Source organism: Vicugna pacos, chromosome 2 (assembly GCF_048564905.1).
Source record: "Vicugna pacos chromosome 2, VicPac4, whole genome shotgun sequence".
In the NCBI taxonomy this organism is placed as follows: domain Eukaryota; kingdom Metazoa; phylum Chordata; class Mammalia; order Artiodactyla; family Camelidae; genus Vicugna; species Vicugna pacos.
The window spans coordinates 77080766-77098645 of record NC_132988.1 but is presented as its reverse complement, the minus strand read 5'-3'; the positions used below and the strand labels follow the sequence as shown (position 1 = coordinate 77098645).

Genomic DNA, 17880 nt, shown 5'->3' with positions numbered 1-17880 from the left:
AAATCGTTTAAGAGCAGTTTACTCCACAGTGCTTACCTACATATGATTCATTCCCAGTCTAGGTCATGTGAAATATAGACCTTGATTTAAAATAAAATTCATTTGTTAACTCAACGAGCATCTGTTGAACTCCGACTATGCGCTGAGAGACCAACAGGTAAGCCAGGAGGTAGGCAGCCCCGGACCTTGACTTGAGGAGGTCATATTCTAGTAGTGGTCACCGGGGCACATGCAGACAAACGCCACTCTCAAGTGATAAGTGCGCGCTGTGATGGAAAGCTGAACTAACCGTACAAATCCGAGTGTACGCAGCTACTTCTTGGGAGAGGGAGCAAAACTTTCAAAGTCACTGTCCGTTGTAGAGAATGGGTTGAACTCTCTTAAGTGGGGAGGAAAGATAGGACTGTCTAAGCAGAGGAAACAGCTCTGTGAAGGCTTGAAAGAAGGCCAGTGGGCTTAGGGGACGGAGTGTGGCAGAGGAAAGGTGTGTGGTAGAGTGGGTGGGTGATGGGAGTGGTAGATGACTTGTTATCCTAGACCTTGAGTTTCTTGGCAAGAATTTTTTAAAGTATAAGCTTCAGATAAGCTTATATGTTTTCATTAGCAAGGCGATGTGGTAGAATGGAAAGAAACCAGACACTTGATTCAAAATATAGGCATTGCCATTTACTCTGTGGCTTTATCCTAACTTAACGTTTCTGAGACTCTGTTTTTGCTAATCTATAAAATGGGGATAGTAGTCAAATTTAAATTAAGTAATTATGCAAAATATTGTAGATATGCAATCTTTATTGTGATAAATACATTAGTGAGGATTAGTTTCTTGCTCCCAATGGTATATATAACTTTGAAGGAAAAACAATTGATGTCCTCCTGGGGTCCCTGGCAGGAGGTGAAGACAGGTAGTCGATTGAATTTGTTTTAACCCAGTGCAGTTAAATTGGGTTTGACAAGCAAGGAGCAAAACAGATCTGGATTGTAGTCTTGAGAATGCCTTGTTGAATCATTTATCCTTTTGTATGAAGGAAGTCTTAATGTATCTTATCATCTTAGAGAAAATGTCTTGTGTTACTCGTGGGATGACTGAATTACAAGCACTGGTCACATTACTTATATGTGGGAAAATGACATGTTAATTCTGAGGTAATGCATTCGTATATTCTTGGTTATAGTAAAAATAAGCTCAGTAAACTTGGCCACATTGCTTTGCTCCTTGCGACTGGACAATGAAATCGTGAACTGTAGTAACGACAACAAGCATCTGGTAATTGGAGCGGTATATTTAGGACCTTCCCCATCTTGGTCTCACCTTGTCACATTAAAACAATCCTGTGAAGCAGGTGTGGTGGGTTAGCTTTGCACAAGCCACAGACTCTGGCCTACAGCAACGAACAACGTAATTTATAACACAACTCTTTCTTGTGAGCCTCATTTTACTGATATCTGAGCTTTATCTAGTCAATACCAGGTTTCCTCAATAAACTCAGAATTTCCCCTTTCCCTTCTTTCTACATAGGGTGCCATCTGTGTGTGTGAGGAACTTGGTGGAGGTGAGGTCTCCTGGTTCCTGACCATCTCTCTAAGGTGGCATTGCTGCTAATGTTTGTTTTCTGTCTGTCTCTGGTCAGTTCACATACTCCCCTTGGAACCTCAAGGTCCCTTCAGGCACTCTGATTCTCTCTCAGCCACTTTTTTTCCCCCTTGGGAGTGGGGCCTGATCATCTGCATTTTTTACAAACATTTCAAATGGGTCTGTGTTCACTCAGGTGTGGGGCTCAATGGCCTGGTCCACAGCCCGGGTAAGTATCATTTGTATTAGATGTTCTCTAAGGCCACTGTCACCTCCAACGTCTCCTCAGCTCTAGTCAGACATACGGTGCGTGTGTGACTTGTGGGAGACGTGTTGCGATTCAGTATAAGGCAGTTTCAGGCTTCTCTCAGCCACGTTTGTGGCTTTCTTAGGGGTGAGGGAAACTTTCTGCTGCCCCCTAATGCCATTCTGAGGCTTTGGGGGGCTCAGGAGGCTGTCTCAGTGTTAGGTAGTTAGGTAAGTGGGGGCGCCAGGCAGATAGGTGGAGGAGAGGGAGGATGGTCCGGATGGCGGTATGCCTGCCTGAAGGGACTTTACTTCTAAATGAGTGTCAGCAAGAAACTGGTTAGAACCTGACAGCAGAAAGGACTTAACCAAACATAACCCAATGTTCATTGTGTTATAATTAACGTTAGGGTTTCAGTGCGCCCTCTGTGGGTTTTTCTGTGTACACCATGGGTAAGGACATGCGCAAAAGGGGCCAAACATGACTAAGCACTCTAGGGACAAGAGCCGTCAATCAATCAAAAGACCACCTCTAAGTGAGGGTATAAGAAAAAGGGGAGACAAAAGCCACCGCTTTTTCTCTCTTGGATTAGCCTACCTCCCGTTCTCGGAGGAGTACATTTCCTTTTCTAAGTAAATCTTTAAAAATGTTTCTCTACACAATGCACCGTCTTCTGTCTATAAACATCTTTCGGTATGACAAGAACTAGGTCTTTACCTTTTGGGGTAACATCAAGACTCTGGCCAACACACCATGCTACCACCCCTCCCGTCATACTGTCACTCTCTTGTCATGTGAGGAGCAGCTCGTGGACCTTATCTCACCTTAGAAGCAAGCCCGTAGATCTCTGGTCAGCTGGGAGTCTTCCCATCACCACCCTCCATCACCCCCACCTCCCAGCCGGGGCTCTGTGGCTGACTGAATTGCTTCCTTCTCTGCCTCTCTACCCTCCTGCAGCCAGGGGAGACTCCAGGTGGGCAGCTGTCCACCCCTCAGGCATTCTTCCCAAACTGCGGCATTAAGGTTGACATCTGCTGTCCCACACCTTTTCTTTCTGAAGACTTTCTTTTCCAGGAGTTAACAAAATCTGTTTTGAAACTTTAAGGGCTGAGAATCTTTTCCTGCTCTTCCTCCTCCTCCTCTTTGTTTTCTTTTTTTTTTTTATGCAAAAGTAATAGCTGAGAATAAAAACCACAACAGGTAATATAAAACAGAACAAGTATTTCCATCTTTCCTTTGATAGTTTGGCAAAATCTTGAGGATGGGGCAGAAAGAGTGGTGAGAAGATGGACCCCTGGGAAGGAGAAATGGGACATTTCACTATTGTCCATTTCTTTTAAAACAAGCTTTTAGACCTCAAGACTACTTTCATAGACCAGCAAATCTGTTGTTGCGTTTTAGAGATTAGCTACTCAGAAGGAAAATTCACTAATTTTGAATCATTGAATTTCTTATGTTACTAGAGAGTTTGCAAATACTACACAAGCTAGAGTCTTTCAAGCACTGATTAATTCAAGATGCTTCTTATTAAGTATTGAAATTCTTCTGTAAAGGACTATTCTTTTACTCATTGTTGTTCCTCAAAATGTAAATATTTCTATAGTTCTTTTCCATACAGCATGTGATCACTGTAGAAATTCAAACAATACAGCAGTAAAAGTCTCTTTATTTTTGCCATCCCGTAAAAATAACCACTGCAACAATCTAATTTATATTTGTCTTTTCTTTTTATACATTTATATTTAACATGAATGAATACGTTTTTCTGAACTTTTTTGCTTTTAAAATAGTAATACTTTTTTTTTCTTTGACTGTCATGTATTTCAAATACTTTCCTCTGAAGTTTGCCATTTTCTTTTTCTTTTTGGTGTCTGTTCTTCTGCAGACATTTTTGTTTCTTATTTAGTCAAACATATTAGTATTTTCTATGATGATGTTGGACCTTGGTGGCATGTTGGCCAAGGCTTCCTTTCCTGTCTCTATATAAAAATATTGCCTTATTTTTCTTCTATTATTTTTGCTTGTTTTAATGTTTAAGTCTTTAATCCACCTGGAATTTGTTTTTATGTCTCTTGAGAGGTAGGAATTTGTGTTTCCCCAAATATACAGCCAATTGTTTCATCCACTTATTGACTCCTTTCCCCACTAGTTTGAAATGCCACTTTTACCATAGACTAATCCCCCATATACATTGTTAATTGGATTTTAGAGTTGATTTATATGCCTGTTTCTGTGCTGATATCACAATGAGTCAATAACTGTAGTTCAAATTGCCTTAAATTTAACAAATTGGAGAGAATTAATATATTTGCCATATTGAGTCTTCTCAGCCAGGAACAGAAGTTGACTTTCTATTTATTGTATATTGTATCTTCCTATAAAAGCTCTATAAATTTCTTCATAAAGGCTTGACAAATTTTAAAATGTTTATTCTGGGGTATTTTAGGTGCTCCTGTTAATGGAATTTGTTTTCCATTATGTTTTCAAACTGGCTGTTTCTGACACGGAGGAAATCTATTGGCTGTATTTAACTTATTTTGCATATAGCCCCTGCTCCATTGTATTTTAAGCTCCTTAAGACTAGGGACCTTGCGTAGTACTTTGCTCAATGTGAACATGACATAGGATTCTATTGTTGACTGTCGTATTAGGCGATTCCATTTTACTCAGTGACCAAGTGGAGGGGGACCTGAGGTAGCAGTGCTGTTTGTGGAAGCTGGATAATGATTGAGGTAGTGGGGAGAGATTGAAGGGGCTATGGAGTCAAGCAGACCTGGACTTGAATGCCTACTTTGCCACTTTCTGGTTGTGTAATCTTGGTATCTCTGAACCTCAGTTTCTCCCTTAGGCTCATCTCTGAACTTTATAAAATGAGCTGACATACATAAAGCATACTGTGACTGGCCCCCAGCAGGTGTTCCATAATGGATGACCGTAGTGATTGTTATGAGCCCATACTGTCACATAACCAAACCTATCCAATAAGATGCACATTTAAGAAGGCACAGCCTGCTCTATTTGAGTTGCTTCTCTTTAGGTTCAGCAAACATATTAGAATTATCATTCAAGGCACATGTTACAGAAATTTTCTAAAATTCTTCCTCTTGAGAAACATGTTGTATGTTGGTCTCCCTCTCTAACTTGTAAGTTTCCTGAGAGTAGAGGGCAAGTATTACTAATTTTTTCTCTTTTTCAATCTCCAGAGCCTCACACAGTGGTGGATACAATTTAGGACGGCTGCATTTCATGTATGAAGTACAGTAATTTATTTAACCATCCCCTTTTTACCCCTCTTCCCCAACACACATACTTTTTGTTGTTACTGGTACAAAAGAAGTTGAATTCTCCTCTGAGCTCGGAAGAGTAGCTAAGTTTAAGAGAGGCTATGTGGATGGCACAGATCTCTGCAGGCCACTCAGATGTAACTGTCACGCTGTAGTTGGTTTTAAATCTAATGGCTGCGTCAGGGCCAGCAGAGGGAGCACAGAGCACAGCTTTGAAGGAGAAAGCTGACTACAGCTGCGCTGGGGAAGAATTAAAAAGGCCACTCAGGGCTTTTGCAGAGGAAGGAAGTAAGAGCTAGGAAGAAGGCCATTCCTTGTTTTCATTCTCATCTGCTTTTGTAACTCATTCAGGCCCAGACAGGCTTGTTCTCCTCTTTTCTTTCGTCCCTTGCCCAGCAGCTTTTCACAACCCTTTTTGTTCCTCTAGTTAATTACACAGGAAGATCCACAAGTGCCATCGTGTTCTCCAGGCTGGTTTCTCTTTCAGCCACTCAGTTACTTAGCTCAGATGCTGGTGAGGGTCCCAGAAAAACACTGAGGAACCCAGGGGCCTCTACTCACCATTTTCACTGAATAAAGTTGTTTGGGGGGCACTTACAGGGTAGGAATGAGGGCTGAGGTTGGGTTCTTCTCTGCATGAGGAACTGAAAAGGCAAATGAGAGCAGACAGAAAGGGTTGTAGGGAGTGGGGTTTCTAGAGAGTAGGGGAAATGCCACTTCCTGCTTTATTGTCTTGCCTAAGAAGATCTTTGTCGGGTACTGAACCACATGTGACCTGCCCCAACCACATAGAAACTAACGCAGGCCAGCATTGCTCAACTTCTGTTCAGTACTAGAATATTGATAAGATATTATGTGGGAATAAATCTGTGTTCAAATAAGGGTGTGGAAACTCTGGGTTGAAAAAACTGAACAGGTTTCTCTACTGTGGGAACTCTTAGATCCTTTAGTAAGCTAATTAGCATGTTTGTGAATCTCCTGTAGAAGGGGATGTGATACGTGTGATTTCCCAAACTTATGGGGACTGAACCTTCTTCACAGATGGCATCTGTGGGATGAGTATTCTATGAATTACCTTTTGGAAAGTGCAGAAATAGTTTTGTCTACTGTTCAGGAAATTAGGCTATTACTCCATGAAATACTTTAAAAACTAGCCACGAAACACTTTAAAAAGAGCAATATTTTCTTCAGAAGTCTCCTGTGGCTTCCCACTGCTGGAGGTGTGGAGGGATGAGTGGAGCGGTGAAGGAAGGAATATCAGAATTTCAAGTGGGTTTTTAAAAATCTCTCATATCCTACACTCGCTCTCCCCCCTCAGAGATTCTGACATCATCCTCACTACTTCATCCCCCGCATTTGAGGATCTCTTGAATTGTGTGCCATTGCTGGTACTGGGAATAAGTGCATCTCTCAAGTTTATTGGAAGAGGGGAAATGATTGTGAACCATTGTCCTACAGTCGAGTCCAAATTCTCTGCCTCTTACTTAAAGTCTTCTGTTGTCTTCTTGAGCTCCAATATCTCCCTAAATTTAACCTTCTTTTCCTTTCCACATTAGTTACCACTATAGTCAGTTAGTCTGCTCACTGATCTGAGATGATATTATGCTGATTCTGGGCTGGAAGCTCTTGGACATATAATCTTTCCCTACATTCTTCTAATTCCTCTTCCATCCTTCAAAATCCAGCTTAAGTGTTACTTCCTTCAGAGGGCTCCAGTTACCCACCAGCCTACAACATTTAGGTGTTACAATATTGGTTTCAGCCATTAATTTCAGACAGCTACTTCTTTGTTAACAAATCTGTTGGGTTTAAAAGTTTATGAAGTGATTGTTTAGAGTGTAGAGCACATTTCTCTGCAGAAATATTGTAACTCAGTCAAGGCGTATCTGAAATAGAAATAGTAGAAAACAATCTCTAGTAATTAAACAAAATGGTATTTCTAGTGATTAAACAAAACAGAGAATCAATAAGATTGAATTGGCTTACTCTCATTTATCTTGGTGATGGTGTTTAAGGAAGAACAGATTTAATTAAAGGAGGATGAAGAGGTGTTAGTTAGTGGCTGTTCTGAATGGGCCTTATGGGGCAATTTCACAGAAGGTGTAGGCTCTTTGTTATGTCTTCTTTACTTCACAACTTCTGACTCCTCATCCCCATGATGCTTGTGTCTGGCTACTAGTACTTTTGTATTTAGCCATGGTTTGGATTATTTTTGGCTTAAAAAAGGTTATTGGAGAATGTCAGTAAAAATGGCAGATAAAAGGGCCCCCAAATATTTTCCCTTCCTTAAGAGCAATGAAAAAAGTGGCAAAATTTTTCAGAATTAACTTTTTTAGAACTCTAGAAATTAACTAAAGGCTTATGGTAACCCAAGAATTGTTTATTCAAGAAAAATGGCTGAATCTTAGTAAGAACAGTGAGCCTTGTGGCATTTTAACTTGCCCTAGTCCACCCATCCCCCACTTCCCAGCTATGTAATAGCCTTAAAAAATAACAGCCCACGTTTCTGGGATAGCTTGACAGCCACCAGTGTGGGGAAAAATGTATTCAGAATTTATTCAAAGCCTCATTCTTATGGAATTGTCATTATCTGACCTGTTTGGTGGTTCCCTGGAATACATCACTTTCAAGGCTGACTCAGAGCTCACTCAGTGCTAAAAGTCAGCTCCCACAAGGTGCATTGTCAAGAACAATTAAAGGCAGGGGTAGGGTTTATTTTTTTTTAAACTTTGCAGATGCCTTAGATGGATAGCAGTTGGGGAAAACAATAGACTAACAGAAAGATTAAAAGGAATAGCTGGTGAATGCACCGTTCATAGGGGGTTTGAAAAGCTCTGAAATATTCTTGATAATCTAGAAGGCCATGTACATCGAAGAGCTGTGAGCATGCCTAAGAAGGACCTGAGAAGGCTCTAAGCTCTCATTCCTGATTGATCTTCAGGTTCTATGCGAGCAAGAAGTGAAGGATAAGGTGGCATTATGAACTGAGTTTAAAAGGCATGCTCCAACACCCACACACACACAGCCAAGTCTGGGAGATTGATTGGTTATAGGTGTTTAAGGAAATTTCTACCTAATCATTAGCTCACCAATAAGCTAACCAAGTAGAGGCACTAACATGACAAAAAATGTAGACTTCACAGAATTAGTTCTGGAAAGTCACTAAACAAATAGCAACAACTATAACAAGTGGCAACAGCAACAAATGCTGCAGGTAGGGTGGGCAAATCTGGTTGCCAGAGTTGTCACATTATGTTATTTTAAATGTCTGGCTTTTAATAAAAAATTATGAGACACAATTTAAAAACAGATTTTAAAAATTATGAGGTATTATTTAAAAAACAGAAGCAAGAAAATATGCTCCATACAAGGGAAAAAATGAAATCAGTACAAATTGTACCTAAGGAACCCCAGATGTTGGACTTACAAGACTTTAAATCAACTGTTTTAAATATTCTAAAGAACTAAAGCAAACCAAATCTAAGGAATTAATGTGTGATAACAACATTTCATCAAATAGAGAATACCAACAAAGAGACAGAAGTTATGAAAAAAAAAAAAAAGAAATGAAAACCCTGGAGCTTCAAAGTACAAAAGCTGAAATAAGAGAAATCACTAGTGGAGCTCAACAGCAGATGTGAAGTGGCAGAACAAAGAATCAGGGAACTTGAGGACGGATACATTGATATTATCCAGTCTGGGGAACAGAAAAGAAAAGAATGAAGAAAAATGAACAAAGCCTCACAAACCAGTGGAGCACCAACAAATGTACCAGCATAAGCATAATGGAAGTTCTAGAGGAAAGGAAAGTGAGGAAAGGGCAGAAAAAAATATCTGAAGAAATAATCGTTGAAAATTTCACAAATTTGATAGAAATCATTTACCTATACATCCAACATGTTTGAAAAATCCAGAGGGTAAATTCCTAGTGATCTACACCTAAGCACATCATAATCAAACTACTGAAAACCAAAGGCAAAGACAGAATCTTGAAAATAGCAACAGAGAATGGACTCATCACAAATATGGAAACCTCAGTAACATAAACAGCTGATCTCTCATCGAAAGTCATGGAAACCAGAAGACAATTGGATAACATATTTAAAGTGCTGAAAGGAAAAAAACCCTACCAACCAAGAATCTATATCTGACAAGGAGAAATTAAGACATTGCCAGATAAACAGGAACTGAGAGAGAGTTTATTACTAGCAGATGTGCCCTGAATGAAAATTCAACAGTCAGGACACTATACAGTAACTCAAATCCACATGAAGACGTAAAGAACACTGATAAAGTGGGTAAACACAGGTAAATATGACATAAAAATATAAGTGTAGCTTTTGTTTGTTACTCCTTTCTCCCCTCATACCTGATTTAAGACAACTGCAGAAAGAATAACTACAAATATACATTGATAAGTATGCAGTGTATACAGATATAATTTATGATAACAGCATATAGAAGTAGTGGGGATGAAACTGATTAAAGCAATTTTTAAAATATAGTATTGAAATTAAGTTAAGTATTAATCAGAACCAGATCGTTATAAATGAAGGTGTTAATGATAATCACCAGAGCAACCGGTAAGAAAATAACTAAAAAATATAAAACAAAAGGATTGGTAAGGGAATTAAAAGGACATACCAGAACATACCTGTTCAACAGAAAAGAAGGCAGTGTTGAAGGAATCAAGGAAGAGAAAAAATCAGATATGTAGAAAACAATTAGAAAAGTGGCAGATGTAAATCGTACCTTATCAGTAATTAATTTAAATATAAATGGATTATCCTCTCCAATTAAAAGGTAGAGATGGGTAGAATGAATTTAAAAAATGTGATCAAACTGTATGCTATCTGTAAGAGATTCACTTTAGATTAAGACACGAATAGTTTGAAAGTTAAAGGATGGGAAAAGATATGCTATGTGAATAGTAATCAAAGACCTGTAGTAGCTATACCAACATGAGACAAATAGACTTTACGGCAAAAATTGTTACTAGAGACAGAGAACATTTTATAATAATTAAAGGGTCAGTTCATCAGGAAAACATGTTATAAATATCTGTGCTAACAACAGAGTTCCTCATTACATGAACTAAAAACTCACAAAATTGAAGGAAAAAATAGAAAGTTAAAAAATAATAGTTGGGACTTCAGTGCCCCACTTTCAATAATAGAACAAACATGCAGAAAATCAAAAAGGAAATTGAAAATTGTGTAACATTATACACCACTGTAGACTAACAGAAAACTAGAACACTCCACCCCAAAACAGCAGAATACATATTCTTCTCAAGTGCACATGAAACATTCTACAGGATAGACCATAATTGGGCCATAAAACAAACCTTAATAAATTTAAAAGAACTGAAGTATTTACAAAATATATCCTCTAATCATAATTCAGTAAAATTAGAAATCAGTAACAGAAGGACTTTTGCAAAAAATATGTGAAAATTAAATAATATACTCCTAAAACAACCAATGGATTAAAAAAAATCACTAGAGATATACACTCATACTTTGACATGAATGAAAATGAAAATACAACATGCCAAATTATAGGATGCAGCTAAAGCCATTCTTAGAGGGAAACCTATAGAAATAAAAATCCTAAATACAAATTCTATAAACAAACAAACTAATAAATAAATACAGAGGCTATCTAGGGCATGCTCTCATGGTGATAGCAGAGGAGCAAGAACAAATAAACTCAATCAAGCAAGCTCTTTCAAAGCCTCTGCTGGTGTTATATCTACTAGTAACCTATCGGCCAAAATAAATTACATGACTGAGCCAGAGTGAAGGGGAGGGTCACAACGCACTCCCCACAGTGTGAGGGCCCTGATGCTTTCACTGTATTATACTTATTTGTAATGTTGCTTAATTCTGTTTCCCTGTTTTTGAAGTAGGCATAGAATTACAGAAGACCAAGGTAAAAGTGAAAACCATATTTTCGTTGTTTAAGATCTGTGGTTCTGAATTTCTACTTAGCATAAGTTCATGTTGGATAGCTGCTTTAACTGTGTATTCTAATCATTGGTGTCCATGGAGGAAATATTAGCCTGTTGCTACACATTGTCTGATCAGCGGTGTTGCTCTGTTCAGATGCCGTTGTTTAAATGGTACTGGAAAGTGATTCTTTAATATGGCTTATCTTTTGAGGTTGTCCATCTTGAAGTACTGAGTCCTACATGGGCTCTGTTAGTTAGCCCAGAATTAATAACCCTTTGCTAACTGGTGAAGCTGGAGGATGGAATTGGGGAAAGCCTGAACATTGTATCATATAAACTGATTTTCGTATTGTCCACTTGGTGGTACAGTTGTTTTTAGAAAGCAGTATTAATGAGCCAAGCAAGAGAGAGAATCTTTAATTCCTAGCCATGAGAAAAATGCAGCATATGTTTTTAGTACGTATTCTAGGCAGCATCATTACTTTTATTAAAGTGTAAAAAGCAATGTTCACATAATTTTTTTTTGGCTAAGGAGGCGTGATAATTCCTTTTCCCAACACATCAGATGAAGCTACTTGCTTATTGGTTAGAGTCTGGTGCTCAGAAATAAAGATTTTAGAGACTGTCTTTCTAGAACAAGTTTAAAAAAATTATTTTTTTTTATTTTTAGGGTTTTTTTTGGGGGGTGGTAGGTAGGTTTGTTTGTTTGTTTGTTTGTTTATTTATTTTCAATGGCTGTACTGGAGATTGAACCCAGGACCTCGTGCATGCTAAGCACTCACTTTACGGTTGAGCTATACCGCCATCCTCCCCTTTAGAGATTTCTTAATTTGGGTAATCCTAAATGCCATCTAATCTTTATTATTATTTTCTTAATTAAGAAAAGTCCTTGTGTACCGTAATCCTTCTCATGTAATGTGGTCTAAGTTCTTCTTCCTCAAAGTGTGGTCTGCTGACAGCAACAATGTCATTGCTTGGGAGCTTGTTGAAAATGCAGAATCTTGGCACTCACCCCAAACCTACTGAATCAGACTACACTTCGACAAAATCCCCAGGTGTTTTGCATGCACTGTGAGATGCACTATTCCTCACTGGTAAAATGCAAGCAACGATGGTGAGGTACAAAGGGAAGAGAAGTAGGGCAGGTGTGAGGATTGCAGTCATTTAACAGACATTCAGATATTTATTCTGAACCTTTAGTTGCTTATTTGAAACCATCCTGAAATGCCCATGCTCCAGTGCTGGAGATGATGTATACATGGCGCCACCTTGAGTTCTTTTAGGTGCTAAAGGAAAGAAAGCAGAGTTATGTCCATCATTCACATGCTCATCAATCACTCACCCAAATACAGGAGCTTCTGGAAACTGGTGTTCTCTTCTGGTCCAGCCAGTGACTGATGGTGTGACATTTAGCAGGATGTTAATCTCTTAGTCTTTAGCTTCTTTATCTGAAAAATGAGGTTGTCGTGCAAGTTTATCCTTTTCAGCTTTTCTAAAAACGCTTTCGTTTTAGGTATCGTCGGGGCTGATACTCAACGGTGAACTTGTACCCATCTTTATGCTGGCATCTGTTTAGAATGGCTGGTGCTGATGCCCCACTGGTTGTTACATAGTTTGACTACTGTCAGCTGATGGTTGTAGGGGAAATAAATGCCAGGGACTGTTAGGAACGAAGTATTATCACTGTAGGTTCCAGAATATTTGCATGTCATGGACTCAGATACACATAAATATAGGCCTGAGGTCTAAGAAAGCTGAACCAAGCTGTGCAGGGAGTGGAAAGTACATGGACTTTGATGTCAAACAGTCTTGGGTTTGTATCCTAGTTCTGCTGCATCCTGGCTGCAGGGGTCTAAAGTGTATTACCTAAACTCACTTGGTATCAGTTTTGTTTTTCAGCTGAAAATATGGGATTAATATAAAAATACATACCTCAAAGTATAATTATTAGGAATCAGTAAGATAATTTATGTAGAGAATCTGGCAAATAATGGATGCTTAATAAATGTTGGTTTCCTCTTCACTTATATATCCATAATCAGAATAACTTATACATAAACCTTTACTTTTGGAAATGTCTATAGTGTGATACACTGAATGAACAGTCTTAATAACTTAAAAAACGATAGCTAACTTTTAGGGCAATTCTAATAATTCTAATTGGGGAGGGGGATGTTATACATTCATCTAGGGCTCTTACTAAGGTCAAAGATGACTTTTTGCTTTAGGCCAGTGGTCTTAAAACATTTTTGCTTGCAAACAAATAAATAATATACAAACACAGCCCTGTACTCAACATGCGTTTTTAAGTTAGCATCTAAAATTTTTCATCATAAACTGAAATAGTTGCAAAGGATGCAATTTCTGGTGTATTTTAAGTATTACTGTTAAAAGTAAAACTAGTGTTTATTTTAGATTTAGAATAATTAAAGTTTGTAAGAAGCATGGTGGAAAATTTCATTTGGCAAGGTGGACCATTCTATATTTTTATAATTCTTATTAGTGACAAACAGCCTGGTGAGGACTTGCTTTCACCAGTGTCTCATTCTGTGCCCTGGGTGCTTATTTATAAACTTCATTTCAAGGAAGAGAAAGTGAAAAGTTACATGTTTATTTCTGACAGTTCAACATTGCCTCTTTGAATAAAAGCAGGGTTTGGCAAACTTTTTCTTCAAAGGGCAGATAGTAAATATTTAAATCCCATGGTCTCTGTCCCAACTATTCAGCTCTCCCTTGTAGTGGAAGACCAGCTATGAACAATACAGGAGTGGACAGAGCTGTGTTCCAGTAGGATTACTTACCCTATTAGCTGTCACTCCCTATTCTCCACCTCCTACCGCAGTCCGAGGAAACTACGTTTTTACTTTCCATCTCTGTAGATTTGCGTAGGCTGGACTTTTGGAAGCCTACTTAAGAGCTTGTTAGGATGATTTTGTAGGAACCTAATTCTCTGTATTAAATTCCTTTCTGCTTACAATGCCTTGAATGATTTCTGTTTCTTGTACTGAATCTTGGTTCAGTCAGGGTTAAAGGAAAAAAAATGAATTATATGGCCTTTTCAACTTATAAAAAGGAGCTTGTTTGTTAATGTGTGATAATGGCTGTCAAATCGCTATGATATTTCGATTCAATTGAATACAGTGTTTACAGCCTGCCAAAATTATATCGTTCGAAAGTATATTTATGATGAAAAAAATTTAGATGTTTTACCTGAAATTGCACAAGATAAGTAGTTTTCAAAACTCTTATAGGTGTTTTGCAAAGGAGTTTGAAGTCTTGCTTTAGTCTGGGCATCCTTATCTCTAGAATGTCCTTTGAAACTAAGGACCATGTTCTCTGGCTTCAGTTGTTCAAAGTGGTTTACTAACTTTTACAAGTCATTTTTGATTCCTTAAATGACAAAGCAATATGTATTTATTACTTAAAACTTACCAAACAGTACAGATGGGATGATCCTACCTAGAATCACACTTTCTGAAGATAACTATACTTCACAGACTTTTATCCTGAGAACTTTCTCTGACCCAGGAGCTGTGGGAGAAACTTATTGGGTACATCTGATGGCCTCTTGAGGTGCCTTCTAGCATCTGAGATTTAAGTACAAATTTGGCGCCTTTCACCGGGCTCTCTTCGAATTCCTAGCACGGTGCCCTACCTCTGGTACTTAATGAATCTTTGCTGATACTGGCCTCTCATTTAAATGAGTCAAAGCCTTGAAAAGGAGCTAGAAAGTAGATCATCTATGATGTGAGTGTAAAGTACACATCTTTATGTGTAGTAAAGATCCTGTGCTAAGCGGTGCTTTTTTTGTTTTTTGTTTTTTTCTGTTTTTGTAATCAAAGATTACATTCACTTTTTTAAAAAGCGGACAACTATCACACAGAAATAAAAAATGTGTTTTTAGTTAAGGATTACCTTCTTGAACTTGCCAAAATGAAGTGGTTCCTCATACTGTATCATTTCAGTAGAGATAATACTGATAATACTTGACATTCATAATGGCTCTATGTTTTACAAAGTACTTTGGGATGTATCTTATTTGAGCCTAGACAGGCAGACTTAGTAAGGATTGTGCCCATTTTACAGATGGGTAGAGATGGAGGCTGAAAGGTTCTTTGACTTTTCAGGGTCACATTGTTAATGGTAGAGCTTGAACTAAAACATTTTGACTTTAGTGTTCTTTCCCCCACCTACACACAAAACATTGCCCAACAATTGCTTTTATTAAATGATAATTTGGGTAAGATGACTTTCAGGGGCAATTATGGGATGGCTGGCATATGCTGCTGCAATTTTCACTTACTGCACAACTTTCCTGTCTTGGAAGCTAACCAACAGTTTAGATCTATTATATTAGTTGTGGCCTGATGAGGGCGCTCTTATTCAATGCATGGTTTGAAACCTGATGTTAACTCTCTCTTGTAACTTCACATATTGCTTAAATAAATGTGTGCGAGTGTGAGTATATTTAACTTGAACGAAACAGAGTATTTCAATTCAGTTTCACCTATTTTTTTTCACCTATCCAAATAACTGGAATCTTGTCTTTTTCTCTTTCTTTGAACATACCACAATGCAGATGTAAAACAATGAAGAACCTTCCAAAGATGGAATTAATTTAACTCTGATTCTGGAGGGAGGCTGTGGAGAGGGAAACGAGGCTGGATCTGTGTCCAACACTGAGAAGATGGTCAGCAACCAGTGGAAATTTTTTTTTAACATTTTTTATTGATTTATAATCATTTTACAATGTTGTGTCAAATTCCAGTGTTCAGCATAATTTTTCAGTCATTCATGGACATATACACACTCATTGTCACATTTTTTTCTCTGTGAGTTATCATAACATTTTGTGTATATTTCCCTGTGCTATACAGTGTAATCTTGTTTATCTATTCTACAATTTTGAAATCCCAGTCTATCCCTTCCCACCCTCTACCCCCCTGGTAACCACAAGTCTGTATTCTCTGTCTGTGAGTCTGTTTCTGTCCTGTATTTATGCTTTGTTTCTGTTTGTTTGTTTGTTTTTGTTTTTGTTTTTTAGATTCCACATATGAGTGATCTCATATGGTATTTTTCTTTCTCTTTCTGGCTTACTTCACTTACAATGACATTCTCCAACCAGTGGAAATTTTTTAAGGAGCCCATTGACTCTGTTCCCCCAGCCCGATCCCAGGAGTGCAGACATCATATAAAAAAGTTTTCCTGTTTATGTGCAGGCCCTCAGTTTTTGGATTAGTGTTAACACCAAAAGGTTTGAGGTTGACATTTGTGTTTGTTGATTTACTGATGGAAAAATTAACCTTAGTTTCTGCTTTTGTTTCGGAGCTGCCCATTTATGGACTAACTTGGGTAATCCCTTCCTGACTGGGCTGGTTCTCTTCCCCCACCTGCCATCATCACAGACACACATGCAGGTCTCTCTCGAGCAGGTGCCATCCCATCTACCCAGTCCTGGGAGGCCCTCGACAGGATTGGAACATCACATGGTCTGTCAGCCCCATTGTCACTCTCACTGGCTAGTCTGTGGACAATTCCTTAATTTACTAAAATCCATTCTACCGTGGAACATTTAATTTCTTAAATTAAATAGTGTCAGACAGCAGTGACTTTGCCACTTCCTAGTGTGGAAACTCTGGACAAGTGACTGAACCCCTTTAGATTTCATTTTCCTCATTTGCAGAGTGGGGCTAATAATAGTACTGACCTTAAAGTGGATTTGTGGGGTTTTAGAGCTTTTGTAGGAGAACTGCTTAGCATATGGCCTGATAAATACTCAGTATTATTAACCATCCTCGGTTGTAGGCCCCAAACTTAGTGGATAGGGTTTTCTGGGGGAAGGGGGTACAGGACTAGTAAGAATAATTTTAGGAACAGTAAGTTGCAATAGGGCCCCCCCAAAAACTTCTGTGAACTCACAAGCAGAAACTTAACAATAAGAACTTAAGGGAGAAGGAGATTCAGGGTCCACACAGGAGATTAATGGTCATTTTGGGAGATGACGTCCTCGGTATGAGCGGCAGTAAAGGGGCTCAGGTGAGAATTGCAGATCCCAGTGATTCGTTCCCTAGGCAGTCTGCCAGGAAGGATGACTCAGTGATAAGCATCTCCAGGTTGAGGGCTGGAGCAGCTCAAGTAAGTTCAGCTCAGTGCATGCATTATACCCAGGAAGACAGAGGTAAGAAAAATGTACAGATTGGCACCTGAAATGATGAAATCCAGCAGTGTTTTATTGTACATCTACCCTTTTCTTCCCCCTCAGTGTTTTACTCTTTCAAAATTTATTTTTATATGGTTGAAATAATGTATGTGCATAGAATTTTTTAGTCAAGAAAGTGTTTGTTTGGGGATCTCAAATATTTTTGGTTTGGCATACTTTTTTTATAGCAATGGATTATTAAATTCTTAGAGCATTTGAAATGATATGTTTGATATGATATGATTTTTTAATGCTGAAAAAGAGGACTCTCCCAATATATGTAAAACCTTCTGGTGATGTTCTCTTTCTTATCATTGTTTAAATTTGTATTTTAAATGTATCCTCATCTTCCTTCTCTGTCTTCAACTTCCTAAATGCTGCAGAGAAAGGATGAAATAGAATGGATGTGAACGTGACTTCCGTGAGAAAGGAGCATCTATTAGATTGGATTCCTAGTGGACTCAAGGAAAGATACCAGATAGTAGCTGTGTGTGGTTGGGAGATGGGCTAAGGCTAGTTTTGTAAAGGGAAGAATGCAGTCAACTTAGAAGAATTAAACCTCAACCATCTGTCTATTTTAAATGACATTCTTGATTCCAGAATCTTAATGAAGTAGAGTGTAAAATC

The 17880-nt window shown here is 38.4% G+C and overlaps 1 long non-coding RNA gene across 3 annotated transcripts in view; it reads left to right on the top strand.

Annotated features, from left to right (window-relative positions):
• The window catches only part of LOC140687040 (uncharacterized), a 126766-nt gene that overhangs the window by 497 nt on the left and 108389 nt on the right, over positions 1–17880 (top strand). The window contains exon 2 of one of the 3 annotated variants that reach the window (XR_012061066.1): positions 58–157. The exons of the other annotated variants lie outside the window; for them this stretch is intronic. This is a non-coding gene — a long non-coding RNA (uncharacterized lncRNA). The remainder of the gene's footprint in view (positions 1–57; positions 158–17880) is intronic. 3 annotated transcript variants of the gene reach the window in all.